The 8,258-nt window shown below is 35.8% G+C and overlaps 1 protein-coding gene and 1 non-coding gene across 3 annotated transcripts in view; both read left to right on the top strand.

The window, feature by feature from the left end:
• The first annotated feature begins 728 nt into the window (after positions 1 to 728).
• LOC126285298 (transport and Golgi organization 2 homolog) overlaps positions 729 to 8,258 on the top strand; it is a 50,606-nt gene continuing 43,076 nt past the window's right edge. Inside the window, exon 1 of one of the 2 annotated variants that reach the window (XM_049984588.1) lies at positions 729 to 1,328. The gene's annotated coding sequence lies outside the window, so the exon portion shown is untranslated. The remainder of the gene's footprint in view (positions 1,329 to 8,258) is intronic. The other variant, XM_049984589.1, reaches the window with a different exon arrangement.
• On the top strand, positions 1,483 to 1,554 carry Trnap-cgg (transfer RNA proline (anticodon CGG)). Its single transcript has one exon. It is a non-coding gene; the product is annotated as a tRNA-Pro (tRNA).

The following is an 8,258-nucleotide window of genomic DNA, read 5'->3' as shown; positions in this document are numbered from 1 at the left end:
GCAAGTAAATTAAGAGTGTGTCAAGAAAACTTACAGAATACACCAATTTTGAAACAGTGTTATGTGCCTACTGCTTTTATATACAGAGCTGTATAAGGTATGGTATTATATTCTGGCAAAATACAGCAGGTACATAAAAGTGTTTTAAGCTCCAAAAGAGAGCCATTTGAATTCTCAGGGGTTTTGCCCAGATAAAGCCATGCAGGGAACTCTTTAAGGAATTAAAAATTTGGACCCTTGCTGGTTTATTCATTTATGAATCTATGTTTTTTTAAGTCACATCAACAATTATCTACTCTAAACAGTGAAGTACATAACTATGAAAACGTTAACAGACAAGATTTTCAACAAGACATTCATTCAAAAGCTTTGCACCAACCGTGATGTACCTCCAAAAATAATGTTCAATGTGCTGCCCCAAAAATAAAAACTACATAAATTTTAAAAAAAAGAAACTATTGTTAGGTAAAGGTTACTATAGTGTTTATGAACATCACTGTCATCGAAACAGATAGGTTTTATCACTTGATTTATTCCTATTAAATATTGTTGTTTAACCTATATGTATAAGGAAGACAACAAATTTTTGCAGATATGTCAAGCGTAATTAAAAAAATAAACAATGTAATTTCCTTTAACTGTTAGAAGTACAAACTGCTCTCTCTCTATGAAAATTCCTGTATGATTTATGTGATAAAAAAGATGATAATAAATTGAATTCAACGGAACTGAATAAGAGGAGTCATGTTATCGGCTAATAAGGTATTCGCAGCGAGATGTGCCCAAGATACATAGAAATTGCCTATGTTTGTTACGCCCCCTCCCCCACCTTCCTTCAGTGATGATCAACCGTCATTTTCTTTTATATTGGTAGTGTAACATATATTTCCAAATAAAACAGTTAGTAAAAATAAATGGCAAAACAAAATAAGAACATATAGAAGATAAAATCTTCCGTAACAATACGTTGTCCTCGTTGTCACTGTGATTACAGGTAAAAAAGAAAAAAAAAACGGGAACGACGATAGTTATTACGAATTCAAAACTAATACAGGGGATAACTCGTATTGGCAGGACATGTCGCGGATTTTGCGATCCGTACAACTTTACAGCCTGCTGAGACTCAGAGAAGAGTTGTTACCACAATCACACTTAATGAAGGTGTAGTGCCGACGTAAGACAATAATCTAAAGTCTCTGCTATGCTATCTACATTCAGTGAGACAATGCTCTCGTAAACTTACACAACGCCAAGTTGACAAAAGTAAACAGTGAGGTATTAGCCAGTCTCCGATTCCTACAGAGCACTTGTTACTCCGTTTATAACAGGTAATTTTGATCACCCCATATCCTCAATGAAAAACAATCATTACTCGAAATATTCTATATATACCAGGAAGTACATATAAGATGTTAGCAATACCGGTATATAAGATGTTAGCAATACCGGTATTTACCACATGGTGCCCCCTTATCAAAACGTGGCCTGTTGGTCTAGGGGTATGATTCTCGCTTCGGGTGCGAGAGGTCCCGGGTTCAAATCCCGGACAGGCCCGAATCGTATTTTGTTTTTCCCATAGCAAACATTTTACGGAATACTGTAAATCCGGCATCTGTCTGACCATCTAATACAATTATAAGTAAAATATATAAACAATTTACAATTAAAAGTAATAGATAACAGACCATTTAAACTAGAAACAAGTGGATTCCTCTCGCTGTGTCTGTCGGCACTTTTTATGAAAGATTGTTTAGTCGTTGGAAATTAGTGCCACGCAGTTGACAACGCGCTTATTGTGAAAATTAACAGGGTTAATTCTTTAAAAATTGCTCTGTTGACAGCCCTACTACTTTTATGTTTCTCCCCCGTTACTCAACACATTCTAACATTTGTGTGACATTACCTTCACTGGATTTATCTTATTAAGACTACTATCCACATGCCACAACAGAGTGTAAACTTAAAGGGACTAAGTTTATAAATTATGGAGCTATTGTGTTAATCACTTACTACAACTGAAGTCTTTAAAGTTGTTAATTCTGTGGCGAAAGGCACTGACACAAGATCATGGATCCAAGAGGTCCATACAGTCAAGTGATTCTTTAATGCCTTTCGCTATATATAGACGCTATAGAAGCAAAATATGGTACATAATATATGTGTTTTAATTCATGTACTGATACAGTAATATTGGAGAGATGTTGCTGAGACTTTGAACTGTGCTTCAGTGAGTCAAATAAAATAATATACACCGAAGGAGATATGAGCATCCATGTATACAACCATCTTCCAAATCCATTGAAATCTTGATTGAATTACAATGTCATCAGTAAACCTTAAAGTTATTACTTTACTTTTTCAAAATTTTCATTTGTTTCCATGAAATGGGGAAAAACAAAAAAAGAAGGAATTAAACTGTGCAGGGAACTACAGCTTACACTAATGACTAGAATACAGAACAGAGTAACGGAAATATCACAGTACTGAAGAGGAAAAACCCCCTACAAATTTAAAAGACCAGCAAGATGTAACTGAACCATTACATTCCATAAACGAGGAAGATCAGTCTGACCCAGCAACAGAACAAGCTGGTGCAGTTTTAACTGTAATATTGTAATCCTCGCACTGTAAAAAACTGGATTACCCCAATGTCTCAACAGCAGAACCAGATGGTCAATTGTTGAATGTAATAACTGAGCCATCTCTCTCTCTCTCTCTCTCTCTCTCTCTCTCTCTCTCTCTCTCTCTCTCACACACACACACACACACACACACACACACACACACAGTGCAGTTCCCCACCACTCAGCAAAAAAAAAAAAAAAAAATCTGTAATTCCACAGCTCATGAAACTGGTCAAAGCCAGGCCATACAGCAATCTCTAGCACTCGTGGATTAGTGTGTTATATCTAGCCCTAAAACACAAATAAAGCAATGCAGGAGAGAAGTCAAGATTATCAATCTGCAAAACATGAACATTTTAAAAACAATACTGGCAAAAAAATGTTAGACTGAAACAATGTGAATGCACAACATAGGTGAGATGTATGATACATCATTTCTTAACACAATAATGCATTTTCCCTGCAATCTTCCTCAGAATGATCTGTCAGAAAAGCTGGGTAATGGTGAGCAACCATAAGCAACTGGTGGTGGTGGGGGGAAGCAAACTCTAGAAAAAGTTTGGACAAACATGGAATATGAAGACGTAAAAGCAGTATTGGAAGACGTATAGGCAATTAATAAGAGACACAAAGGCCAGTTCAATAAAGAGAGCCATAACAAATTAAAACCATAACAGTAAAACAGCATGGTACATATCCAACACTGAACGACAGACTAAAAGTAATATAAATATTATTAAATCAATGAAAATTGAGAATGCCATAGTAATAGATGGAAAATTGCTACTCCACTCATACTATGCTTTTTTTGATTCCCAATTGCAATATGGAATATTGCTTTGGGGTAACTCCACAGGGGCCGAATGTATTTTTCAGATGGCAGAAGAAAGCAATCAGGTGCATGGAAGGGTTATCACCCAGAGAGTCCTGCAGAAATTATTTTAAATCTCTTGGTGTAATGACAGTGCCAAGCATGTACATATATAACTGTTTAATAAATGCCATAGAAAATCTGAAAAAATTGAACATGAGATGTGATGTGCACGCACACAGTACAAGAAATAGTCATCTGCTGAACTTGCCTTCCACAAGACTTGCTATAGTCCATAATAACTATAAGTACTTAAGCATAACATTTTTCAATAAGTTAGCATGCTCAGCTCGTACAGTACCACTAAATAAATATAAGAATACATCGCAAACCTGGCTAAAAAACAAGGAATTCTATACAACTGAAGAATTCTTAGAAACTAATCATCAAAATATATATTTTACCTAAGTTATGAAGAAAATGTTTTGATATTATATAAGCTAGTTATTTACTGTGATTCTTTTCTTATGTGTGTATTTAATTATTGTATAAAACATTATTTTACATAATGCTGAAAAAAAGTTCTTTAGTTCCTTTCTCCCCTTTCTGTAACTATTTGAGTATCATACTGAAACTAAAACCCTCTGTAAACTTTGATGAAGCCAATTGTATGAAAAATACTGAAAGGCTAATAAAAATATTCTATTCTATTCAACTTAGTATGACAGAAGTCAGACTTTATGTCAGTCAATTCTGATTCCTTATATTTTGTTGTGGAGCAGTGTGCTTTCTTCTTAAATCACTCTGCTTGAAGAATCTTAAATGTAACGAATGGAACAGAATGGGCAACTCTTGGGATTCTATTGAATAATCTGGGTCCTAGATATTTGTGGTTGCAGCACACCTAATCTACACTAATGTAGGACAATCAATTGACTGTCCACTTCTTGTGTTGTGTTTCTGTATGGACATCCTCAGGTTAAAGTTTTTTAAATTCTCTTTAACACTGAGAAGGCAACTGTATGTATAGAGTTTGGGAACTGTCATAATACTGAGCACTTTGAAGTGATCTTTACAAGATTCTCTTGGAGTAAATGTTGCTGTACATTAGAATTTTTTTTTTTTTTTTTTTTTTTTTTTTGCGCCACTTGAATACAATTTTTGAGCTGGGGCATTTACTCATAGAAGAGTCCCATAGATAAGATGGGAGTGGAAAAATGCAAAATATGCATATACTAGTAGGGTTTTGCCTACATTATCCCCTGTCTCTTATCCAGGTCTAGGATTGCAAAACTTCTCTTAAAACATGTTTTTGGAATTGTTAGCCTGCCATGATTTTGTTTTTGGATCTTAGTCCAATATTATTTGTGCTACTTTCTGATCCTGCTGTGTAATTTAGATTTCTTCATCACCTTAATGATAGTTATGACAGATTCCAGTTGAACAAATAGAGTCATCTGACCCTGCCCTGGCCAGCCTATATGCTTATTAATTACCACTAATTTCTGGGAAACCAGGGACCCATCGCATGTTTACCCTGTTGCTTCCCCCCAGCCACACAAGATACTCATGGCATTCTGTGATGATATTTGATCTTTTTGCAGAGTTGATAGAGGTTTCAGACCTGCTTGGCTGTCTGAATAAATGTAGGTGCAATAATCCTTGTAGCACATATGTAATTTCTACTCTGGGCACCCCCTGATAAAGAATACATCCATCTCGAATATCCCAACCAGCTTCCATAGAAAGACTGCACACTCTAGTACTCCATATCTCCCAGCCCCAGCAGCTTCATCTGTTTTCAGCCTATCAGTAAACCAATTGTTTTTCCCTTATGGTTCATTCTTCCACTGATCCCTGCTTCCAATAGTTACACACACACACATACATATCCATCCGCACATACACAGACACAAGCAGACATGTGTATGTGTGGATGGATATGTGTGTGTGTGAGTGTATACCTGTCCCTTTTTCCCCCTAAGGTAAGTCTTTCTGCTCCTGGGATTGGAATGACTCCTTACCCTCTCCCTTAAAACCCACATCCTTTTGTCTTTCCCTCTCCTTCCCTCTTTCCTGACGAAGCAACTGTTGGTTGCGAAAGCTTGAATTTTGTGTGTATGTTTGTGTTTGTTTGTGTGTTTATCGACCTGCCAGCGCTTTTGTTTGGTAAGTCACATCATCTTTGTTTTTAGATATATTCTTCCCACGTGGAATGTTTCCCTCTATTATATTCATATCATTTATTTGAACCCAACACTTACATTATCTTAAACCATACATATATTTTATAGTTCTAGAAGATTTGTTTCATTGTGACTAAGGAACTCATCCAAACTGTAAAATGACCTTTCCAGAAGAAATTGCCTCGGAAGCCACCTAAATGTGCACTTTTTATAAAACTTACATGTAATATCTGGAGGTAGAGCCTTATAAATTCTTGTGCAAGTGTACTGCTCACCCTTTTGCACCACTGTCAGATTTTTTCAGTCATTGTGTAGATCATGCTTCCTCTTTTTATTGTATTCATAATAGTCATTATTTCTTTTATACACATAAGTATTTTTACTGATGAAATACAGAAGTGAAAATATATATTGAAAAATAGTAGTAAGAATATTTTCTTTGCTAATGATTCATTTCCCCGAAATACAATTCAATATGTCATTAGAGAATGGAAGTATCTATAGTATGCAGCTTTCATAGTGTTTAATTTCCCACCCTCGGAGATTACACTTATGGCAAAAATCAATGAGGCGAGTGTCTTGTGAAGATTTATTATGTGATGAGATCAGTTTCCTTTGCAGTCAGTCTGGAACTTAAAAGTTTCAACTCTTTCTATTGTCATTGTCACACACTTAACAATTATCTCTTCTTCAGTTTTGGCAGTTGCAGCAAAATGAATATAGTTAGTTTTATTAAAGTTTAACAAGAGTCCATTGACACTAAGCCATTTTAATAAATCAATGAGAATATTGTTATCAGTTCCTTGAAAATGTTTCATGTGTGCGAAAAACAATCAAAATGTTGGTGTCATTTGCAAAAATGATAAAATTGCACTGCAGCTTTTTACATTATGGTAGGTCATTTATAAATATTAGGAACAGTAAATGACCAAGAATGGATACTTGTGGCACTCCACACTTCATAATTTTCCATTCTGATGAAGGCAGACCACTATAAAAATCACCTGCACAGGGTATTCCGACATTGGCCTCTTGATATATACATTATTTACTGTCGTTTCTTATTAACATTATCAGCTTATTCCCAAGAATTAGCAGCTTTCAGTTAATACTAGGCAGAAATCCAATCTGCATTTGGATCGCACTTCCTTGTCTCTTGTGCAGAAAGATGTGCAGTAGAGAGCTGCATCCATTTTCAATAAGCTACCACAAGAATTCAAAGATCTTAGCAGTAATCCACGTGCTTTCAAATCAAAACTAAAGAGTTTCTTCATGGGTCAGTCCTTCAATTCTGTCGAGGAGTTCCTTGAAAAATTAAGCTGATTCCTGTGTTATATTGCTGATTGTGTTTACATAAATTTATGGCTTGTCTTTTTTTGGGTTCATAAACGTTTTATTTTATCTGTTATTACTTTTATGTCATAATTTAATGTACTGACATGTTTCGTGACCTTGGAGATTTACTCCTCAGCTTGGTCCTACAGAACTAGACATGTAAAATAAAATAAAAATACACAATACTACTTTCTGCTTCTGTCTTTGAGGTATGACTATAAAAACTTCTTTGAGACACCACTTATTCCTAAAATGTTAGCTTTCTGTGATAATATTTACTTTACATTACAGTTGTACATTATTTCACCATGTGGCCCCATAAATGATCATAGTTCTTCTTACAAAGCTGTTTTATCCAGTACATCCTCCTGGGTCTTAGACCCCAGTTTTTACCATAGGCTCTTCTAGTGGACATGAGAGCACCTTTTTGCCTTGGAACTCATATTTTTGACATGAAAGATCCATGTCAGTTTTGCATCCAGAGTTACCCCTAGGCACTTCATTACCCTCTCTACCAGCAGAATTTTATCAAAGAGCTTAAGATTCCTGTACATGTTCTGGTCATGCTTCCTTGTAAATGGTACTACAACATCTTTCCTGGGACTAGCCCCTAGACCCTTTTCCCTACACAAGTTTTGCCTAAGGTTCAGAGTGCCTTGTTCTAACAATGCTCGCAAATTTTCCAAGTATTACTGTGACTAAATCATCTGTTTATCCTTCTCAAAAGCAATGCCTAGCATTTAACTCTTTAATGAGTTCATTCACCATTAGGTGCAGTAGTGGAGACAAAACTCAACCTTGTGGACACCCACTATTTTCACATCCATCATGATGGCTTTTTCCTGCTCAGCATTGTCTCAATCCACTATCATATACTGGTCTTAATGCCATGCTTTTCTGCTGCTATGACTTTGGGTTCAAAAGTAAAATTCTTAAAGGCCCCCTTAGTATCCAGAAAAATGCAGAGAGCAATTTACTGGAACTGTAGATCTTTCTCTACATTCCCAAAAAGTTGGTGAATGCTGTTTCACATGATTCACTTGGTTGATATGCATGTTAGTTTTAATGTAGAGGAATCTCAATTAACCTGTCATGAGTAGCATGCACAGTAACTAGTTCTTCTTATGTATTTACACAAAAGGCGGGAAGACTGATAGTTCTCATATCTTTAACCTCGATGCAATTGAGTCTCCTTCGTTCTGGAATGAAAACAAGCTTCATTGTCCTTCGAGTATTAGGAATGATTTCTGCTGTTAGAATGACTCTAACCAGTCTGTATAGGAGTCTGATCAATCCCTCTCC

Source organism: Schistocerca gregaria, chromosome 8 (genome assembly GCF_023897955.1).
Source record: "Schistocerca gregaria isolate iqSchGreg1 chromosome 8, iqSchGreg1.2, whole genome shotgun sequence".
Classification (NCBI taxonomy): domain Eukaryota; kingdom Metazoa; phylum Arthropoda; class Insecta; order Orthoptera; family Acrididae; genus Schistocerca; species Schistocerca gregaria.
This window is presented reverse-complemented; position numbering and strand designations above follow the sequence as displayed.